Below are 11,856 nucleotides of genomic sequence, written 5' to 3'. Positions count from 1 at the left end.
AGTCCAAAAAAAAAAAAAGTCTTTAAAATGTGTCTTACATCCAGTTTGGAGCAAGAAACCTGGTCGTCAGCTGTCCGTGGCTCCCCAGGAGGGGGCTCGCACCCCTCAGCCTGTGCCATCAGCTCTGACTCAAGCTCAGTTGCGGCTGCGGAGGACCAAGGGCGCGCGCGGGAGGCGCCCAAACCGGCGGGGAAGCCCGGTCTCGGGTGTCCCCGCCCACAGGGGCGCGGCCGCGCGGCGCTGTCATTGGTGCCCTGGAAGCTGACGCGCAGCACTGGCCGTGGCCGTGGGGCCCGCGGAGGGCGGCGCGCGGCTGATGAAACCGGCTCGGATTCCGCCCGCGTGCGCCATCCCCTCAGCTAGCAGGTGTGAGAGGCTTTCTACCCGCGGTCTCCACACAGCTCAACATCTTGCCGCCTCCTCCGTGAGTACGCGATCCTTGTGATTGCCCAGGAAGCTCTGAAAGCCTGAGTCACCTCGGTGTGCGTGTGTGTCTGTGTGTGTGGCCTCGGGTGGCGTTTCAGGCAGGGCGAGGGTTCTTCTTATCCTCTCCATCTCCGGGGGATGGGTGCGTGGGGCGGGCACCAGTGTTCCGGTCGCCTCCTCCGAGTCCATCTTGGTCCTTTGCAGGCGCGGCGTGGTGCATGATGCAACAGCGGGAGGGAGTGAACACGGGCGACCCGGGTGACGCCCGCCACGCGTGGCGCCGTGTGTAGGCTCCACGTGGGCGCGGGGACCCATCTACGCAGGCTGCCCCGGGTGGCATCCGGAGTCACGGCAGTCTGGGAGACCTTCCCTTACATGGCGCGGTGCGCGGCACCCCGCCCCGCCACGCGGTCCCGGGCAGTGTCGTCAGCCGAGCCGCGCGCAGGATGGACTCTTGTCAGGTCTCGCAGGCATGACCCGAGACCTGAGATTCCTGTCCTCCGGGTCGCCTCATAGTCTCCAGAGGTCCCTTTGGAGGGACTCCCTCTTGGGTGGGTTTTCCTTGTGACCCGATTCGGCCTGCACAGACTGTTCTTCCAGATGGTGTGGAGTGGGAGGAAGTTCTTCCGGCTCCGTAGACAACCTGTGCTCCGTGTGTTTCTGTCCAGTGGAAGACTTCCTGGGCACGATCAGGTCACCAGCCAAGGGTGTCCGCAGAGCAGTCCAGTGTCGCTCGCTCCAGCCCACTGCTGTGTGGACTTGTGTGTTAAGATAGCCAGACATGTGCTGGGATAGGCAGACATGTGCTGGGATAGGCAGACATGTGCTGTCAGGAAAACAAAACAAACTAAAAAACTACATTTCCCAGCACCCACAGTTATACTCTCACGTGCAGGAGGACAGGGTTTCAACCATAGGTGTATTTCTTCTAAAGGTGAGTAAACTTTCACTAGAATCCGGAGCGTTATCTTCTGCGTTATCTTTTGGTTGACTGTCTTAGCTGTCATGGAGTCAGCTGGTAATTGGGATTTTTGTAACATTTCTTGCCCTTCATGTGTGGTTAAGATAATAGGAAACCTCGACACAGTCATCCCCCTGGTATTTTTAGTTGGTCTCAATGGAAATTATTATTTTGACTAGAGCACACCCTTCTGCCACTAAAACAAAAGGGCGTGACTCACGAGATCAGAATAGACATTTAGAGGGGGAAAGTCACCCCATGAATTGAAACAGCTCTGAAAAGTTTAGCGTTTTGAGATCATGTTTTACTTAAGGGTGAAATTTAGAGGGTATATAAGGGAGGGTGGGGGGGGGTGAATAAACCAAAGGAACTAGTTAAGTAGAGATAAGAGATACCCCAGTGGCTAGGGCTGAATCTCACAGCCCCAGGGCTCTTTCTTGGCCCATAATTACAGGTTTTAGATTATTATTATTATTTTTTAAAGGTATGAAGACAAGCTGGCTCCCTTCGGGATTTCTCTTCTAAGACACATGGTCATTATTATATTTGGTAGATCAGTTTCTCCCCACCCCCACCTCACCCTGTGCTCCACCCACAACCCAGCTTCACAACCAGCCTCAAACTTGCTACTTTGCAAAAGATGACCTTGATCCTTTTGCCTCCCACTGTGTCCCTGGGATTACAGGCATTTGCGCGGATCCCAGTTCATGCAGAGCTGGAGAGCGTACCCAGGGGTCTCCTGCACACTCAGCTGCAGGTTTGCACAGTGGGCACCTGACAGGCCGGGTTATTTTTTCTCAGGCCCCAGGACACTTTTTTTTTTTTTGGGGGGATGTAATTAAATGCATTTATTGCTGTTTAAGCCTGCATTCTTTTCATTAGACCCGCCCGGCAGAAATAAGTAACTACATACATGGTCGCATTATGCTCAGGAAATTATGCCTTTCTCCAGAGTTAGAAGTATTTACTAATCCTAGGGAGGAGTATGAAGAAGGAAGACATGGTTAGGGGAAGAAATACCCGGTAACCTGGTGCTTGTCTGGATATCTGTGCCATGTTACCTACAGGCATCTCCTGAAATGTCTTGGTATTTCATCTGGTTCTTAGTCATCACTCCAGGCAGGACCTATAGATAAGACCTTAGAGCGGTGGCTCTCAACCTTTCTAGTGCTGCAACCCTTTAATACAGTTCCTCTTGCTGTGGTCACCGCCAACCATAAAATGATTTCGTTACTACTGCACAAGTGTAATTTTTGCCACTGTTATGAATCATAATGTAAATATATGATATGCAGGGTATCTGATATGGGACCCCTGTGAAAGGGTTGTTTACTCCCCAAAGGGTTGGGAAACCACTGCCCTAGTGTTTTCTTCATAGTTGGCCCCTTGGGGGTGGGGTGGGGCTGGGGACATAGGGAGTGGGTATTTGAGATTCGTGTGTGTGCTTGGGATTAATACCAGGGCCTCTCACATGCAAAACATATGCTAGGGACTGTGTCCCCTGGCCCACTGCCTGGATACATTTTAACAATCCATCCAGTAAGATTGGCTAGGGTTTCTATGTGAGGAGAGAGCAAGATGCTGTACTGAGGGAAAGGGGTAGGCTGGTCAAGAATCCTGTTGGGTGGAAGAGGGACATTCACGCTATTCATTTATATCTAGTCTAAAGGTTTACTTTTATTTATGTGGATGTGTCTGTGTGGATATTTGTCACGTGTGTGGGTACCCCTAAAAGCCAGAGAGTGTTGAATCCCTCGGAGCTTGGGTTACAAGCGGTTGTTGACGTCTGATATGGGTGCTGCTTATAAACTTGGGTCCTCTGGAGGAACAATAGTCTCTCTTAAATGCTGAGCCATCTTTCCAGTCCCGGGAGAAAAAGATTTTGGCAGACACAAAATAAAATGGCTAGTATATTCTCTCTCATTCATTCATTCATTCATTCATTCAAAGACTTGCTGTATAGACCAAACATGAGATCCTGCTGGCTCAGCCTCCAGAATGCTGGGGTTATATGTACACACTACCATGCCTGTCACTGCAAATAACCTTTCAAAAATTTCATTTATTTAGAGACACCGTCTCAGTGTTTAGCTCTTAGCTTCCCTGGCTGGGACTCACTATCTAGGCCAGGCTTGCTTGGAATTCACAGAGATTTACCTGCCTCTGCCTCCCAGGTACTGAGATTCAAGGTGTGCACCACCATGCCTGGCTTCATGTTTATTTAAAATTTTTACATATGTGTATGTATGTGTGTGTGTGTATATATATATATATATATATATATATATATATATATATATATATACACATACATATACATATATATATATATATCTTTCTCTGTATGTGCACCATATATATTCACTGCCCCCAGAGACCAGAAGAGGGTGTCTGATCCCTTGGAACTGGAGTTACAGATAGCTGTGAGCCCCCATGTGGATGCTGGAAACCAACATCAGGTCCTCCTTAAGTGTTCTTAACCACTGAGAATTTCTCCAAGTAAATTTTTGGATACCTTCACCACCAAAGGACAGGCTTGTACTGATGGACTCTCTTGGGACCGTTGAAGCTACCTGTTCTGGGGTTTGTGCAGGCCAACCCAAAGCTGGGATCACTTTCTCCTCCAGGTGTTAGTCTGGTGTTGAGGTTGCCCTGTGGGTTGGGGACACTCTGAACTTAGAGTCCTAATGCCTTAGGGTTCTCTGGACCTTGAGCCAGCAGCATGAGATCCCAGGTGTGATGGCTAGTTCTGGTTATCAACTTGACTACATCTGGAATGAACTACAATCCAGAAATGGAGGGCACACCTGTGATCTAGATCTTGCATCTGGAAGACACCAGCTTCTGACCTGGAACTTGACATGAAGTAACGCACACTTTTGATCCTTTGTGGGTTTTGAGGCATAGTGGTCATGAAAAGCTTAGACCCAAGCAAAGGTGGTGCTCACTTTTAATCTCAGGAGACAGAGGCAGGCAGATCTCTTGAGTTCAAGGCCAGCCTGGGTTCAGAGCAAGTTTCAAGTCAAGCTTATGTTCAAACACAGCAGTGCACACCTTCTGCTGGAGGCCTACATAAGGACAGTGGAAGAAGGAAGATTCAGTCTTTGCCTGCTTGCACTTACTTGCCAGCACGTCTTTTGGAACCCACTTCTTCAGGACTCCAGCTTAGCCAGAAGCCCAGCTGGCACACCCAGCCTCCTGAGTCTGATCAACTTCTAGATTCTTGGATTTTCTATTCACAGCTGCCCATTGTTGGGTTAGTTGGACTACAGACTGTAAGTCATTCCAATAATTTCCCTTAATATATGGAGACATTCCATAAGTTCTGTGACCCTAGAGAACCCTGACTAATACACCAGGTCAAGGTGTAGGCATCCTCCTTTTAGAACATGGATCCCCCCCCCCCACACACACACACACTGCTCCCTTGGACAGGGTTTCTCTGTGTAACCCTGGCTGTCCTGGAACTCATGCTGTAGACCAGGCTGGTCTCAAACAATGTTCTGTCTGCATGTATGTCTGCACATCAGTAGAGGGTACCAGATCCCATTGCAGATGGTTGTGAGCCACCATGTGGTTGCTGGGAATTGAACTCAGGACCTCTGGAAGAGCAGACAGTGAGTGCCCTTAACCGCTGAGCCATCTCTCCAGCCCAGGACCTTCTGTTTTGAAGTACATGGAGTAGTGTTCAGGGGGCCATCCCACCACCAAGCTGCATACTTCCTGCCTTGACCTGCTCCAGTCTCTCACCAGCCTGGGACTGCAGTCTTCCTGGCACAGCTGGAGCTGGGGTTTCCGAGGCAGCTATGCAGGGGCTGGGGCCCCTAGAGTTGACATGAGTGGCAGAGACTGGACCACAAGCTTCCTAGGTCAGTAGCTGAGCATTCTTTCATGTCACCAGTGTCTGGATGGACACCTGCTCCAAACCCAGGGGTACATGTGTGCTCTGTCCCACATCGTGTCTCTGCAGGGGGTCCCTGGGATCAGAGGCCAGTGACAACTGTGATCCTGACCCCACCCCTGCTCCTGGTCTTCCTTTGCTGCCTTCTATCATGTGGTGACATGGGAAGTGTCCCCTTCCTTTGAGGCCTTTGATGCCCCCAGAAAGCCTGGAACAGGAGCTGGTGGCCAGGGCTTGCAGAAACCTTCTTGACCCTCCGAGCGAGCAACTCTTAGGGTCACAGCATGCCCGTCCTTCCTGGGAGGGATGGAGCCAGGGAAACTGGGTACCCTTGGGGCTTCTGGGAAGGAGTACTGTTCGGGAGAGTCAGAAAGATGCGGTCCCCACTTTTCTCCATGTTTCTTTCAGGTTTTTTGGAGGAACCCTTGGAATTTAATGTTGTAAGAGTTGCGGGAGTGCCTAGGCTGTCTTTGCTTCAGCCCTCCCGTGGGTTGGGTTTCCCTGACTTCTTTCCTCCATCCGTGCTCAGCCGTCTGAGGTGCCCACAGGTACATTTACTCCTTGTTATTCAAATGTAGTTCCCACAACAAATATGGCCTCTTCTGCACCGTTGGCTTGCTATCTTTGTTTCAGGTTTGCTTGATTTTGACTTTTTTTTTTTTTTCTGGGGTTGAGCTAAGGGTCTCAGGCAGACTACGTCAACACTCTGTTAAGGAGTCACACCTCAGCCTAACGGTATAATACCCAAATCAGGATGGCGTTACTGCAGACCTGTTAGTACCTGGCCTAGAGACCACATGCAGCTCTGGGTTTTCTACCCAGCATCCCCTAGAGCTGTCTAAAACCCTTCTGGAGAGCTCAAGGTAAAAGCTCCTATTGAATGTGCTACCTCTAGGCCCTTTTAAAACATGTTTCTCTAAGTACGAATGTTCCTCTGTAGTAAAGTGAGCCAGGTGGCAATTCCCATGCAAAGGCTTGGCAGTTACACCAAGAGGAAGGCTTGTAAGAAGGGAACTCTGAGAGGCTCTTCAGCCCCGGCTCACCTGACCACCCAGACCTGTTTCCCAGCATCCTCACACGAAGAAGTCGCGTGTGGCCCAGTCTTCAGGCTATCTTTTATGACTTCGCCCACCCCTTGGGTGGCTGCCCACCTGTGTGGGCAGCCTTCACCACCTTTGATGGTGCATGTGTCATCCGTATGTATCCTCGGGGCAGGGGATGTCTAATGAGTGTCTAGAATGTATCTGAGACCTGTGGTGTTGCGAGCCCTCTCTCTTCAGCACTGAAGAAACCCTTGCTTTCTAGAGCTAGCAAGAGTTAAGGATGCTGCATGCCGCTTGGCTGGGGGCCATGGCCTTGGCCTTTTGCTGGTTATATATCTTGGCTGTTTCATACGGCATTTAGAGTTGCCTTTGAGTGGCCCCCTTGCATCTTTTAGATGTCCCCCACCTCCATCCCCCAAGCAGTAATAGACACAGTTCTAAACCGAAGTTCCAAAGGTTGGTGACTGCTACGCAGACTCAGTCAGCAAACAGTTTCAAAACGTTTGGCCATCCTGAAGTGTGAGTCTTACTGTTGATTCGTGCTGGGTGAGCATCCCGGTGTCCTGACCTAGAAGGAGGATTCTGGAATAATGCCTTTTTTTTTTCTATTGTCTGAAATTTGTTTGTACCTCAGTTTCCCCAGATGTAAGCCCACAGCTGTGTGTGAATCGACCTCTGAAGGTCATGATCAAAAGCTTCTAGTATTTTTCCATGTGTTTGTTTGTTCTTCTCCAGCCTCAGACCCTCTCCTTGAAGGAGCTGGCCTTGACAGTGACTCTAGTGGGCAGCCATCCAGAGTTGGGGTACCCTGCTGAGCCCAGTAACTCTAACCTGGCCGGGCCAGCACCAGAGGGCCACTCTTCAAAGAAGCCCTTTGAAGCGCAAACATTTCCTTTCCTGAAAAGAAGGGAAATTGCAACCAAAAACGTATTGTTCTGTGCGGACAATGTTCCCTTCGATCAAAGAGGGAGTGGGGCTTATAAAGGTAGATTCACAAATTAGACCTGGGCGCCATCCTGCGTGTGTGTGACTGTCACTGTGGAAGGGCTCATTGTGGATCTCTAAGGTTGGTAAGACTCCATTTTCCCTTTTTCCTTAGGATCCTGGGTCTAGGTCTACTAATACATTGGACTGTGTCTCTAGCATGTTCCTGACAATGTCTACTGGTAAATTACGATAGCTTCAAGTTAGACTAGAAATGGTGTTTTCCAAGAATATTTGATATTAGGGGAAATGTTTAACGTTAAAGGTGAAAAAATCTGGATATATTGCACAGAAAAAGAAAAAGATGCTAAAATTAGATTTTAGGATCTGGGTGGGAGTGGCTCCCAGTGGTTAGGACATGTGCTCATTAGCATGTGAGAGGCTCTAGGCTCTCAATAGCAATATAAATAAACACTGTTCTGTTTGCTGCTTATAGACCCTAAAATACTGTTCAACAAATACTTACTGAATGTTTACGTAAACGGTAGAATATGTTTAAAGGAACCATGTCTCTGAGGTGAATGGTAATGCTCTGGCAGGTGGGCGCGGCCATAAATTAATTTTAATTTCTCAGTGATCCTGCCCTGGCCTCTCAGAATGGGGACTGTTTTGTTCTTCGTTGCACACACACCCATTGCACAGGTGTGGGTGGTTCAGCTTTCCCAGTTAGTGTTATAGGATGTTTGAGTTTTCGCTAGATTTGCTCATTGTTGTCAGAAAGGGTCAAGCAGCAGCTGGGTTCTCCTAGCAACTACCCACCTCAGTGGAGAACTTGACCTGCCCTCCATTTGTCACCTCTGAGCACCGGTTTTAGCAAGACCCTCTGGCCACGTTCCGAGTGAATAGTTTTCTGAGAGGGACCTTTGTCTACCTGCAGCATCTGCTGGCTCTGAGGTGTATGTCCCTTGGTCAGGGAAGGCGCCCAGTGCCATCCCCTTCATCCTGTTAGCCACTCTATCCCTTTGCCTGATGGTGCAGGTCTGCAGTGGGTGTGACCTTCTAGAAGGCTGGCCTCAGAGAATTTTTCTCTGGTCTGATCGTACCCATGCACCAGACAGAGTCTTCAAGCTTCTTTGACTACAAATTGAAGTAAGAATTAAACTTACTTGGGACCAAGTCCACACAGGGACACACTGACTCATAAATAGATTGGCTATAAAGTCTGTGGGTCTTTTCTTCAGCTCTTCCCACGGTGTGCACTAAGGGTGTGTGTTTCCTAGAAGTGGATGTGTGTTTATTCACTACGGTGCTTCGAGTTGTTCTTGGGTTCATTTCCTTCAGTGGGATTTGAGGAAGAGCCCCATCTGAAAGGTTAGAGACCTTGTCTTTCAGAGTTAAGGACTGTGAGAGGAACTGGGAAAAGTTGCTCACAGAAAGATAAATGTGAAGTTGTGGAGTCTGACGGCTTGAAATCGGAATACAGGAAAAAAAAAAAAAACCAAAAAACCTGCTAACTAACATTAGCAGCGGCAGCCATGTTCTTACTTAAAGGGTTAAAGTTTTCCTTGCGCCTTACTTAGCAAATAAATACCTTGTCTGCATACACCATTCTTAAAATAATCCTAACTGGTGGAATCCGTTGTCTCTAAGAAGGCACATAGACTAGCCCAGTTTATTGAAACAATGTACAATTATCTGTCCTTGTTCATTGGAGGCTTAAAGCAGAAACTTGTTTCTCAAGAAATGTCGTTTTGGTAGGAATTCAATGTAGTTAATTTACAGTGTCCTAAGGGCGGTGTGTGGACGTTCTAAGTATTGCCAACACTGTGGGCCTTGAAAAGAAAGTCAGGGATTTGTTGTTGTTGTCGTTGTGTGTGTTTGCATGGTTCCTTCTCTCTCTCTCTCTCTCTCTCTATATATATATATATATATATATATGTATATGTATATATATATATGTATATGTATATATATATACACATATATATGCATACACACACACACACACACACACACACACACACACACACACATATATATATATATATATAGGATAATATATAAATTAGAACACTTTTCCATATATCTATTACCTCAAATTAAAATACACACTCATTTTTTTTAACATTTATTTAGTATGTAGGAAAGCACTCACACATAACATTCCTATGGAGGTCAGAAGACAACTTTCTGGAGTTGGTTCTCTCCTGCTATGTGGGTACTGGACCTTGAACTCAGGTCAGCAGGCTTGGCAGCAAGCACCTTCATCCCCTGAGCCATCTCACCAGCCATGACCTCAAAGTCTTAGCATCGTGTTTGGTTTTGTTGAATAAACTTTTGCTAGCAGACTCTTCTTTTTTGCTTTCCCCCAAAAGGGCCATCTTGAGAGGTCCTAAGCAAGAGACCTGGTGGATCCTTTGAATAATTGTGTTGAGCTGGAAGGAAAGGATGCCTCATTGGCATCAGAATGTGATGAAATCGGAATTTTACAAAGTCCGTGTCGAATTTGTCTGTAGTGGCTTCATGCCTAATTGCTAACACCTTTTTTGGGTTTGTTCTAGCCAGCAAAGTGTAGTTAGTACCTTGCCTTTTCCAGATGATTTAAGTAGGGGACGGTGTTAGGGGGTGCAACACTCCATACAATCCCCTTTCCAAGCTCCGGCATTGTCCCTTTCTGTCCTGTAGTGAATGTCTTCCGGGGAGACATCTAGAGTTACTCTGAGCAGCCTCCGAGTTAGTGAGAGTGTTCGGGGAGGGTCTTCAGACTTCTGTGAGCCCTCCTTTATCCAGCCAGGTGTCCAGAGATGACGAGGACGTGGCATTTTATTCTGAGAAGCCCTGGGAACTGAACAGTGGTGGACAGATCCTCTGCACAGCCACATTGGAGGAGTACGGACCCAGGGTCCAGCATTTTAGCATGTCCCTTCTAGCAGAGACTATGTGACTTTGCTGTGGGTATGTCATGAACCCTTGCCTACAGCAGCACATGGACAGTTTCATCCCTGCTGGCTCAAGTCCCCAGGAAGAGCCTATGCCTACAGGTACAGCAGTGTGCTAGTGAACATGAGTGCCCAGGGACAAGACAGACTTTATAGAAGTGTAAGGAACATCATGGAAGCGTTTCCACCGTCAAGACCACATGGTTCGCTCCTTCAGTATTTCTGCTGATTTTCCTCTATCTAAAAAGAATGCGAACAGGGACATACAGAGCGATTGGATGGCTCACTGTGCCAACGGGGGCCAGCAATAAAAAGGGAAGAAGTCTACAAACATGGACTAAGAATTTTGCATAAAGTGCTTGAACCTTTTGTATCTGGGAAGTCCCGTTCTGAGTATCTTTGGCCATGCAGGCATCTGTGTGAACACACAAACCCTTCCCTGGGGACCTTGTGAACATCATCCCATTCCGGATGTCATGGGTGGGTCTGCAAGTTTGCATTTCTAACCAGTTTTTATGAACACTTGGAGGAGCAAGCCCCCTAGAAGGTGCTGGATCCTGGATGATTGCAGGAGCTCTGGAGTGAGAAGCTCACTGGCACAGAGTAAAAGCTTCAAAGGAGACCTTTTCACTGAACTGGAGGCTTGCTCGCCTCACCCTCACTGACTGGAGGCTCCTAGCCTGGGCTGTGCAGTCATTTCTATTCCGGGTGGTTATCTATTCTCAGCTGATGTGCAGATGGGACAGAACTTCTGCAGAGGTGGGGCTCCTGGCAGCGTAGCCAAAATGATAGCTAAGGCCCTGGCGGGCAGGAGGCGACAGACAGAAATATATAGGAGATGCAAGAACTTAGCCACTGAAGGAGGGCTGATTTAGCTGAGGGGCAAGCGGCCTTCCTCATTGCCGGAAATCTGTATGGCCTGACCAGCTACAACTCTGCCTTGGTTTCTACTTTTGAAGTCACAAATCCAAAGTGTAGGGTCTGGGGGAGGCTCAGTAAAGACAAGCCGTCCTCCGTTGTTGAGAGAGTACACAGAGTTAAAACTTTAATCTCCAGGAATCCATTCCCAGATGCCGCATATATGTGTTCTAGCTTTGCTGATAAAAGCCTAGGGGTGGGTTATCATGCATAGAGAAGTTTCCAGAAGACTGAACAGAAGAGATGGGCCGAGGCTTGCTCCCTCTTCACCAGGAAATTCTCCACTGCAGAGGCGATGTCAGCTTTCTCCTTAAGAACAGGCACGGGGAAGATGAACCAAACTTGGAGAGGGATTAGGGTGGTGGACTCGGCACTGTCAGAGCTGGCATGGGCTACCGAGTGCCAAGGTCCCCTGCTCAGAGGGCCTTAAGCCAGGGTGCCACTTAGAATTTCTGGAGTATGCTTGAATGGTTAGATCTCCTTGCAGTTTGCGTACGCTTGAGTTTTAAGGTCTCAGGAAGGGTGGCGAGGGAAGGGGTGTTTAAACATGGGTCCCACCCACCACTACCTCCCCAGGGGTGTTGAAACCCTGCCAAGAGGAAGGATTTGACTCCAACGCGGCAGACTAAACCTTGGCTGTGTTTGCCTGTTATCGAGTTCAAAGCTGTCTGGCTGGTGCAGGATGTGGCAGAGGGGAACTGAATGTGAGAAAGGCTGCTGTGATGTCGCTCTTCATTCCACTTC

At 48.5% G+C, this 11,856-nt stretch overlaps 1 protein-coding gene across 3 annotated transcripts in view; it reads left to right on the top strand.

Annotated features, from left to right (window-relative positions):
- The first annotated feature begins 248 nt into the window (after window positions 1-248).
- Slc7a1 (solute carrier family 7 (cationic amino acid transporter, y+ system), member 1) overlaps window positions 249-11,856 on the top strand; it is a 72,495-nt gene continuing 60,887 nt past the window's right edge. The window contains exon 1 of one of the 3 annotated variants that reach the window (NM_007513.4): window positions 249-424. The gene's annotated coding sequence lies outside the window, so the exon portion shown is untranslated. Of the gene's footprint in view, window positions 425-5,696; window positions 5,837-7,337; window positions 7,398-11,856 lie in introns of those variants that run through there. The other 2 variants (XM_006504796.2, NM_001301424.1) reach the window with 2 other exon arrangements.

This window comes from Mus musculus, chromosome 5 (assembly GCF_000001635.26).
Source record: "Mus musculus strain C57BL/6J chromosome 5, GRCm38.p6 C57BL/6J".
Lineage (NCBI taxonomy): Eukaryota > Metazoa > Chordata > Mammalia > Rodentia > Muridae > Mus > Mus musculus.
The sequence above is the reverse complement of the archived record's forward strand: the minus strand, read 5'-3'. Positions and strand labels throughout refer to the sequence as shown.